An 11,644-nucleotide genomic window follows, 5' to 3' on the forward strand; every position below is an offset into this window, starting at 1 on the left:
GGGTCCTTGTTCCCCAGGACCACCCCCTGGGGTCTTAGCCAAACACTGTATACTGCCCTGTAGAACATTTATAGGCTTGTAGGGGGGAAGCTGGTCCTAGTTTTCTCTTTAGACTGCACACTAAAACGTTATTTTAGGAGCTCTAAAGAACTGTGCAAAAATTAGATTACAGAAAAAAATGTCGTGAAAATATCTAATTACAGTTAAATTTTAAAAGCCCAACTGGAAGGCCAGAGGGGGAGTGAAATTGAGAAGAGAGAAAAAGATGGACTTTAGACCTAATGCAGTTTGGTTTTTAGGCTCAATAGGAATGTTTACTTCTAGAGTTTTCAACATTTTATTGCCATTTTTTCCCCTCTTACGGCTTGAAGTCAGTATGATTCTCTCAAGTGCAGATGGCCGACGTTGGCTTATTTTGCTTGGATTGCTGGCCATGTGGAATCCGCTCAGAGGCTTCCTCTGTCACCTTCACTGTCCCACCCTCTTCATGGCTCTCAGCTGGACTTACCCTGGGAATTCGGCCCTTGATTGCGACTCCTCTTCACCTCTGTGGGATCATTGATGAGGAAACCATTACGTATGCGATTTTTTTTTTTTTGTTTGTTTGAATTTTGGTTAGAAGCTTGTGTCTGTGTCAACACCCTGTAATCTAAAAGCAGGGCCAGAAATAGAAACGAGAGATAAAATACAGCTGAGACGTCTCAGAAATAATCGAAGTTTGAAGCAATGGAGGAAGTGTTGGGCACCACGCAGTAAAAAACAAACAAACAAACAAAAAAAAACAACAACAACAAAAAAAACCCAAACCAAAAAAAAAAACAAAAAACCCAAGAAGTTGCAGGAATGGAGTTACACTGGTTATTTCCAGGAGAATTAAACTGTATTTGTGTAGTAAAACTAGCTGCCTCGAATTTGCTGGCTCTTTGCACTTCTGCTGACTTTTTCTGGGACCATCTGCGTTGAGCACCGTGGCACTACAATGACTTCCCGGCTTCTCTCCACGTAGAAGAAATTAAAGTGGTAAATTAGGATATGAGCTTCAGCCTTTTTGCAGAAGATGACCCAGCTGTCCCACCAATGGCAAGTGGCATTAATTTTTTTATGACTGTTGGCAGATGTGCACACCACCATACCTGGGCAACAGGAGCCTGAGCTCTGGAAGCGGAGAGCACCAGATGGGAATCACACTGGGACCACCGACTGGCTGTCCAGGGGGCAGCTTCCTAGCCTTGCTAAACAGGATGTCCAGAGCTGTGAAATGGAGCTAATCTGACCTCCACTCCCGGGTGTTTTTGAGGATGGGATGAAGATGTCTTCATGAAATACAATGCCCAGTCCTTGGTGGACAAGACTCCTGGAGAATCCTGGTTGTTCTTCCTTAATTCTTTGTTTTATCTGTCACCGGTAAATTCTAGGCATGGCCAGATGGGGTTAGGGATAGCTGTGCTGTGTGTGTGTGTGTATGTGTGTGTGAAGTCAAACTTCTTCAGTGAAAAAGGAAACTGTTGTTACCTTGAACTTATTCATAAGTTATTTGACACAAGGGAGTTAAGTGGGCCAAATGATCGTATAATTGTGAGGTTTGGTGTACCCTCATGAGGTAGGCGTGAAAGTTGGGTAGACTTCTAGGACCTGGGTAGGGGATCTGCTTCCACAACCCCAGGTTCTGGGATCCCCCTAGTACTGTGAGCCTTGAAGGCACTGGTGTAACAAAGAAACTGGTTAGAGCCAATCAGTCCTTTGGCTGGTGCCCTTGAAAGAAACTGAGTCACTGTGGGTAATACTGGGTTTCAAGTGAGGCTTCCTGCCATGTACAAGCTCAGAAAGTTTTGGCAAGGGATGTCTCATGTCACAGTTTTGCCATCTCCAAATGGGATATTAACAAGTATCTCATAGTTATTTGTCCTGAGAATTAATGACTTTGTCAGGCATGATACCTGGATATGGCATCTTCTCAACAGAAGAAGCTAGGTTACTATTGTTATTGCTGCCAACACTGTGATCAACATTATTATTACGTTTCTACCTTCAAGACTCCTGAGGCTACCTTGATGTCAGTCCTTTTGTGATCCTGATTTTCCATCCTTCCTTTTGATCTTGTTGCCACCTGATGTCCTTCCCAAGATTCCTAATTACCCAGAATAATTTTTCTCCCACTGACTCTTACAAGATACAGAGGTTTGATTAGAAAAATATTAAAATGCCTTTCTACCTATGCCCAAATGTTATTTACCATGATTGACTGATGGTCTTCTGTACCAACTTGAAGACAATCTTTGAATTTCCTTTATTTAAACTATCAAAGGCTGGTCTTCTTGAAGTTACTTTTATTGTGGTTTCCCTACTTGTTATTACTTCAGTCTCCATTCCTAAATTACATAGAAAGAAAAGAAGCACTCTTTCCTAAACTGCTCCCCATCATCTAAAAACAACTACATTTATTCATGTTAAGAACCTTGGAGTCATTGTCTCATTTTTGTCACTCCTGCCAAACAAGGTCAAATGCAGCCTAGGCCCCGGTAGCCTGCCCAACCATACCTTCTAAGTCTCTGGTCTCTCCTTTCCGGGGCCATGGCTATCTCTGCCCTGCTTCCCTCCCTGGCCTTGTGTGCACGTTGCCCTCGTCTAAATGCTTACTCCCTACCTGTCAGTATGTTTTTTCTCTGGCTCCAAGAACAAAGGAGCTTTTCCTCTTTTACTCCCTCATGTATCCCCACTATGCACACATGTTCTTGGCTCATAGTAGGTGCCAAATACATAATTGTTGGGTGGATGATGAGAAAACTATTACAGCTTAGGTTAGATTATTCCAGAGTTACACACCTATCACCTGGTAGACTGGGGAGTTAAACCTATGTCTATCTGGCTCCATAACCATTTGCTTTGTTTTGTACAATTAATAAAATAATTTGGGATGTTACCACTTTTCTATGAACTTATCTTTTCTCTGAAGCTTTGATAAAATCACTTATAAAATCATCTGGATTAGTGCTTTATTTTTTGGAATAGTTACAGATTCAAATACTGTAATTGTTACAGGACTTCAGGTTTTCTATTTCTTTTCGAGTCAGTTTTTCTAAGCTATATTGTCTAAGAGGCTATTTCTTCCAGGTTTTCATATTTATGGTTATAAAGCTGTTTAAACTTATTTTGGGGGCCCTAGACCATTCACTCTTTCAGTGATTCACTAGAAGGAATTACAGTCCTCCACATAAAGTTTTCTTCCCAAATAGGATTTATTGCAGCACGGGATATAGTACAGCAGAAAGAACATACTTGCAAAGCGAAGACTGGAAAGTCAGGCACAGGATCTAAGCAGTCCCTCCCCATGGGGGTTGCATGGGTATGCTTTCCTTTCTAGCTGCAAGCCACAGAGACAGATGTGAGATGTGTTGTCACCCAGGGAAGCCCACTTGGGTGTTGGCGTCTTGAGTTCTTATAAAGTCTTTAAACATTTTTTTTTTTTTATTTATTTGACAGAGAGAAGATCACAAGTAAGCAGAGAGGCAGGCAGAGAGAGAGGAGGAAGCAGGCTCCCTGCGGAGCAGAGAGCCCGATGCGGGGCTCGATCCCAGGATCCCGAGATCATGACCTGAGCTGAAGGCAGAGGCTTAATCCACTGAGCCACCCAGGCGCCCCTGAGTTCTTATAAAGTCTTAAAGTCACTCTACAGCCACCATGGTGCTGATCCCAAACCAGGTGTCCTCGGTGATTTTTCATGATCACTTTAAATGAGGCGGCCAGCCTGAGTCTTCCTGATCCACTGCCTCGGAGAACAGAGAACAGCACAGAGAACAGCACCCTAATCACAGACTGCCCAAATATTCCAGGGATTAAGCCCTCAGCATTTGACTCTGGGACAGTGCCAGGGCTCCAGGTGTCCTCAGAGAGAAGCAAGAATTGAGAAAATCAGATCTGCTGTGTTCTCTCTTTCTTCACAACAATACCGTCTTATCCTTGTCACCACAGCATTTATAATTTTTTTCTAACCTTGTGTTGAAGTCTTCTGCTTAATCATTCCTGCTAGTACTTTATACTCATCTCAAATATATGCTGTAATATTAGATGTTCTATAACATTGTATAAAACATACTATGAAACCTACATTTTGTAATATATAATATATACCTGTATATTTGATACTATTATATATTATATTCTGTATATGTTCTGTATTAAATGTACCATGTAGTTTGTTGAATGAAATCTATTCTGTATTATTCATTTTGCCTCTCATTTTCATCATTTCTCCTTCTTTTACCCTTAGACTTATTTTGTCAAGGCCTGGTTTGTATCCTGATGGTTGGTCACACTTTTGGTAAATATTGCAGGTGTACCTGAAGGTAATGCCTATTCTTTAGCTGCTGGGTACAGTGTTTTATTTTTACAAAAATTTTAAAATTATTATTATTTTTATTATGTTGCATTAGTCACCATACAGTACATCATTCATTTTTGATGTAGTGTTCCAAGATTTGTTGTTTATGTATAACACCCAAGTGTTTTAAATGTGTCCACCAGATCAAAATAAAGCCTTCCTTCTTTATTTGTTTGTATGACTCCCTGACATATAAAGTACTAAAGGAGATGTATTAATTTGTTAATTCGCCTTGTAGTTCTGTAAGGTTTTTTTAAATTTATTTTTATTTTTTTTTGTATATTTGATGCACAGTGTTTGCAATGGCTTATCTAGCCATTATGTGAACTTTTATCATTATGCATTGATACTTTATATCTAGAAATGCATTTGCCTTCAATTCTCTTTTTTGTTATGCATATTGCTTTGGTAGCACTCTTCTCAAAGGTCTTTGCCTGAATATTTCTCCTTAATTTTACCTTAAAACATTTTGTATGACTCCACTTCGCAACTTGGTAAAATCCCTCCCTAGCTTGTTGCATAAACTCTAATCCATTTGCATGAGAATATCTTTAGGTACCATACACAGCAGTCACAATGCAACTTATGTTACAAATATAAAAATATTTGACTCATTGCTGCCAACCAGACTGGTTTCTGAAATGTCTTCCCATTCTACATTCTCCTGGTAGGGTACGCTGTTCTCTTCTCTACACACCCATTCCAGCATTTTCCAGCTTCCTAAGTTTTCCAGGTCTCATTTGTATACAGTGATGTGTTATTTCTGCTCTAACTTGTATTTCTCTGACTACTGTTTGATTTGAGCATCTTTTCATATTTTTATAGATTTTTAGGTTCATTTGTCTGTGAGTTATCTTTATAACATTTACCCTTTTTTTTAACATTTACCCTTCTTAAAATTAAAGTAATTGTTTTCATTATTTGCAAGATCTTATTGGCTATTGTAGAGATGGATCCCTTTCCTTTGGGCATGACCAATAGCTCCTCCCACTTTGGCATTGTTTCATAAAATTTATTGAGCGGCAATGGAGTTTTAATTGTGCTAGATGAGTAAGGGTTGGAAATTTGTTGTACAGCTGAGGGTCTGTACAATATGGTACTGGGCACTTCAGAATTCCCTAAGAAAGTAGATCTCCTGTGAAGGGTTCTTCCCACAAAAGAAAAACAAAACCAAAGGGACCATAGGAAACTATGATGGTGGCAATGAGATGACCGTGTAAGGTGTTTGCGGGTGTCCAAGCTTACCAACCATGCACATAAATACGTGTGGTTCTTTCTATCAATTATACCTCAAGGAAAGCTATTAAAAGTGAAGAGAGCTCATTAAATTTTATTGTTAAATTCACTGTTTTCTTTGATAGGGTGTATAATTCTGAAGTTTGCCTTCATAAATCTTCTCTCTGCCAGAAAAAATGTTCTCTTACAATGTTCCCTACTAACTTAAAAAAAATCTACTTTTACGTTTAAGTTGATACTAAAGCCAGACTCCACTTTTATACATGATATTAGGTAGAAACAATTTTTATTATTCTTCATTCAATGAACCGATTTTCTTATCATTATAATAAACCACCTGTACATTTTCTGTTGAATTCTGGTGGCATCTTTATCAAAGGTTATTTATTTATTTATTTATTGGATATACAAATCAGTCTATCTCTGGCAACTCCACCAAATTCCATTGTCCTACAGACATTTCTTTTTTTTCTTTGTTTTTCTTTTATGAGGATTGAGTTGGCTTTGTTCAACAATTCGTGAATAAGGAAGCATCCCATCTAGCAAGGAGAGGCGAGCTTCCTCCTACAGACTGTTCTTCAGACCCAATAAATATGTGTGTTTTGCCAAGACTTTGTAATGTGTCTGAAGATTTGGCAGGGAACGTTCTTCCACTCTGCTCTTGTTTTTCAAAGTTGACTTAGAGAGTCTCCAATAACATACTGTTATACTTAATTTCAACCTTTTCCCTTGCACATATTTCATCATGTAAATAGTTAGCATTATATTTGCACATATTTTAATCAAACCCAGGTCACACTACAGATTATTTTGAGCCCATTTCCCTCGCTGATCATTCTCCATTTTATTCGGTATTCTTGCACATGACTGCTAATCATTCTCTTGAATTTCATCATCGTTTATATGTTCCATATTTTAAAAACCAATTTCTTATTGGCAGCCATTTAGATTGTTTCCAATTTTTCACTCTTATAAATTATGCTGCAAAGAGCAGCACTGCACATGCATCTTTTTAAATATCTGTGACTGATTCCTTAGGACAAATTGCTAGAAATGAAGTCCCTTCATTAGAGCGCATGTGGTTTTTTGAGTTTGAATCCTCATGCTTCCTCACTGGCCTCCAGGAGGTTTGTCCAAAGTTCTCTACTTTTACAGAAAGAGCATGGTACACTCCTTTCCTTGTGCTCCACAATACTGTTACTCCACATAATTATTGTTTCAATTGTTACAAAAAAATTTCCACTTATGTAGGAAAAATAATATGAGAGAACAGTGTAATTATTACAAGTAGATGTTGAACATTTTAAGAGTATTTATTGGCCATTAGAATTTATGTGCACATGTATTTCTCCTGTTCAGGTTTTTCTTAAGAGGCTCATCTTTATCTTCTTTCTTTTGAAGAGGTTTTGTTTCTAACGTTTGAGGAGCACTGGGATATATTCCCAACTGCATGTCCATACCCATACGTTGATTTTACAATTTGCCTTTTGTTCTTGTAAATTTTACTCTCATGTAGGTCTTAAAATTTTGTCTAGTTGGGTTTGGAGGTCTGTCATATTTTCCCTTTTTTAGTTCTTTTGTTTGTACTGATGTTTGGAAAGCTGTTTTCCTACTTGAGATCTGTTAAATGTTGACCATATTTTCTTGTGATGTTTCTAATGCTGCTTATATTTAAGTGATTTTGATCCCAGTTTCTTTGCTGTAATCTCATATGCAGATTTTATTTTAGACTTTATCTATGTCTCCTCTCCAAGCTTCATTTTTTCCATTTGCATAAAGTTTCATGTACTTGTTAATAGTACTTAGTCAAATGACTCTGCATTGCTTTGGGACGACCTTCTGTGTCAATGCTGCCTTCCAATCTTGAATTATTTGATTTGACTTATATCTCATTTACCTAAAGCACATTTTTTTAGAAATTACTCTTGGCAAATTCAAGCACTATATCCCTACCGGGCCACATATTGCAACACTTAACTGAGGTTAAAATATCTTGCTCCCATCATTCCCCACCAAACCTGCAACCACCTCTGTGTTGTCTTTTGCAGTTGTGGTGTGGAAGCAACTAGGATTCTCTATATGTCAATCTCTCTCCATCTATCTATCTGTCTATCCACTGGTAACTTTTTCCCTGTCTCAGTGCCTGTAATTATTTAAAAACATTGAATTTCAAAGTGCCAGAATACCTATAGAAATGTATTTGTTCCCCTTTCTCATTATTTTAAATTAATAATCTGTTACCTTTTTTAATCTCCATAGGTTACATTCGGCTCAGGAATGTTATCTTCAGTTCATCCATCCATCCATCCATCCATCCAATCATCTGTATGTCCATCACTCCATCCGTCTGTCCTTCCATCCACCATTAATCCAATAATATTACTATGTACTTATTACATTCTAGGTGTTGGAGGTATCATAGTGCAGGATTTCTCAACCTCAGGATTATGAACATTTTTGACTGGATAATTCTTCATTGTGAAGGGGGAGGCTCTCCTGTGAGTTGTTAGAAGGTTTGGCAGCATTTCCCCACCAAGAAGCACTGGTGGCAACCCCTCTCCTCCCAGTCAACCAAAAATGGTGCTACACTTTAAATCTGTAGCACCATTTTTGGTTGACTGGGAGGAGAGGGGTTGCCACCAGTGCTTCTTGGTGGGGAAATGCTGCCAAACCTTCGATGGAACTAGAGCGTATCATGCTTAGTGAAATAAGTCAATCGGAGAAAGACAACTATTATATGATCTCCCTGATATGAGGACATGGAGAAGCAACATGGGGGGGTAGGGGGATAGGAGAAGAATAAATGAAACAAGATGGGATTGGGAAGGAGACAAACCATAAATGACTCTTAATCTCACAAATAAACTGGGGGTTGCTGGGGGGAGGTGGGATTGGGAGAGGGGGAGCGGGCTATGGACATTGGGGAGGGGAGGCGAACCATAAGAGACTATGGACTCTGAAAAACAACCTGAGGGTTTTGAAGGGTCAGGGGTGGGAGGCTGGGGCAACCTGAGGGTTTTGAAGGGTCAGGGGTGGGAGGTTGGGGGAACAGGTGGTGGGTAATGGGGAGGGCACGTTTTGCATGGAGCACTGGGTGTTGTGCAAAAAGAATGAATACTGTTACACTGAAAAAATAAATAAAATGAAAAAAAATGGTGCTACACATCGCCTAATATTGCTCTGGGGGAAAAGTTGTTCCTGATTCGGAACCACTACACTAGGGAGTAAAATAGATAATATGCCTGCCCGAGTGGGGTAACTGAAGAGGCATAAGATAAAAAAAAATACATTAGTACATTGTGTGTTCTCTGAAGGCAATGCTGTGGAGAAAAGGAAAGCAGAGAAGGTGGGATAGAGGGCCCCTGGGAAACAAGCAGATGTGCGCATGCAGGGACTGTGAGTCTGAGCGAGCCAGGAAGAGGTGAGGCAGTGGGTCAGCTGAGTGTCGTGGCACAGAGTCCCAGGAGAGAGGGTGCTTGTCCAACTCCAGAAATGGGAGGGTCCTTACATCCAGGCCCAGTGGGTGAGGGAGGGCGACAAGCCAGACAGGAACAGAACTGCTCAATATGTGGCTTGAGGGCTGAGCCAGGGCTTTGGATCAGGGGAGTGACACTCTTATTTCTCTGATTATTACTTATTTACTTATTTTTTTTTTCCTCTGCATTTTGGTTCTCTATTGAGGATGGCTTTCTGGCTCTGTTTATTTCTGTTTATTTTATATGTTTATATGTTTACTTTAATACATTAAGTTTTTTGGAACTTTTTCCTAGATTTTGAGATGATTTCTTACACTTGAATTCTGTTTTCTTAATTCAGCTTCTGAGTATCCCATCACATATTCCTTGCCCCTGCTGCAATTTTAAATTCAGCAATGATAACTTTTTGTTTCCACTTGATGGTTGACTTTGGATTGTCCCATCTTCCTGACTGTCCTTGACCGTGTCATGCATACCACAGACCATTGAATGATGTGGGAGATGTGATTCAGGGTTTGTCACATTTCCTCATTTCTCTCAAAGAAAATCTACAGGGGTCTCTGTGTCCATTGCCCCTCATTTCTTAGCTGGTGCTTTTTTAAATGTATATTTCTAGAGAAGAGCCTTTGTGTACCTCAGACAAGGACTCAGATGGAATCTGTCCAGATTATCATTTGATTAGGAAAAGTAAAAATTTGCTGTAAATTTAATTTCAGCTCAGAATCTTTATTTCTGTGAATTTCCTCTGTGTCCTGGGTACGGTTCCCCAGTTGGGTAGGGACAGAATCATCAGGAAGACATGTGGGCCCCCATGGTGCCCTCCAGGCTGAGAGTTCCCTGAGTTGTCATGAGTCCACATGTACCCCCAGAACCCCCAATTCTAGTTCTGGCCTCTCTTAAACAGGGGGATAATTTGGCTCCCGCCACATCTCCTTTGTTTCCTTCCCAGGAAGCTGTTTTCTCCTTTCTTTGCTTTTTCCCCATTTGCATCTTATGCAGCAGAAATGTCTTGTTTCCTCGCAGAGCCTGTCTCATTTCCCTATTTCCAGCTTCCATGAGGGTTTTCCTGTGTTTATTACTCCGTTATCTCAACAGTTATCTGTCAGAGTGGAAACAGTGGTGCCTACTCTGCTATCTCCGTGGAATGTTCTTTATCATAATCCGTCATTTCTTTCAGCAGGTATAACTTTCTACATGGAAACAGCAGAGCACTATGCAGGGGTTCGAATGGGAGTCACTGTACACAGTGGGAATGTAAAGGAACAATCACTGAGCAGACTGGTTGTTAAGCTGAAAACCTCAAAAGAAATTATTGCCCAGTAAACAGCTCTGGGAGTGAAGATCCAGCAAGAAGCTGTGAGAACTCCTGTTCTCTCAGGCCCTGAAAGGACCTTTGTACGCTGCAGGCTGTTAGGCTGGTAGTGTCTGGGTGTGGGTAGCGGTTCAAATCTCCGGTCCCCCCTTATTTTCCATTATTTTGCTATTTCAAATGTGTCCTATATGTGGGGTTTTCTCTGTAAAATGAAAATAGGTGCTCTTTTTTTTATGGCACATTGGAGGTGTCAGTCTGCTTTAGGATGAAGCTGAACGTCTCTTTCCCAGCTACTGGCTGCCAGAAACTTATTGAAGTGGAGGATGAATGCAAACTTAGTACCTTTTATGAGAAGGTTATGCCATGGAAGTGTTGCTGATGCTCTGGGTGAAGAATGGAAGGACTATATGGTCTGGATCAGTGGTGGCAATGACAAACATGGCTTCCCCAGGAGGCAGGATGTCTTGACCCATGGCTGTGTCTGCCTACTGCTGAGTAAGCGGCATTTCTGCTCTAGACCAAGAAGGACTGGAGAGAGAAAGCACAAATCTCTTTGGGGTTCCATTGTGGAGGCCAATTTCAGTGTTATCGACTTGGTCAGGTAAAGAAAGGGAAGAAGGATATTTCTGGATTCGCTGATACGACTGTTCCTGTTGCCTGGGACCCAAAAAAGCTCGAAGAATCTGCAAACTTTTCTATCTCTCTAAAGAAGATGATATCTACCATTGTGCTGTGAGAAGGTCCCTAAACAAAGAAGGCAAGAAACCTAGAACCAAACTGTCCAAGGTTCAGCGTATTGTTACTCCACCTGTCCTCTCACACAAATGTCACTGTATTGCTATGAATAAACAGTGCACCAAGACAAATAAGGAAGAGACTGCATAATATGTTAAACTTTTGGCTAAGAGAATGAAGGAGGCCAAAGAAAAACACTGAGAAAAAAAAAAGAAAAAAAGAAAAACACCAAGAGCAGATCACTGAGATGGAGACTGTCCTCTCTGAGAGCTTCTACTTCTAAGCCTGAGTCCAGTCAAAAATGAGATTTTCTAAGAGTGACAAATAAGATCGGACATCAGACATCAGAAAGAAAGAAAAGAAAGAGAGAAAGAAAGGAAGGAAGGAGGAAAGAAAAGTTTAGGGTGTCTGTGTGGCTCAGTTGGCTGAATGTCTAGCACTTGATTTCAGCTTAGGTCATAATCTCAGGGGGGTGAGATCGAGTCCTGTGTCAGGCTCTGGGCTCCA

At 40.2% G+C, this 11,644-nt stretch overlaps 1 pseudogene; it reads left to right on the forward strand.

The window, feature by feature from the left end:
• The first annotated feature begins 10,667 nt into the window (after window positions 1-10,667).
• LOC123951937 lies at window positions 10,668-11,442 on the forward strand (annotated as a pseudogene).
• Window positions 11,443-11,644: the final 202 nt, after the last annotated feature.

Source organism: Meles meles, chromosome 10 (assembly GCF_922984935.1).
Source record: "Meles meles chromosome 10, mMelMel3.1 paternal haplotype, whole genome shotgun sequence".
Lineage (NCBI taxonomy): Eukaryota > Metazoa > Chordata > Mammalia > Carnivora > Mustelidae > Meles > Meles meles.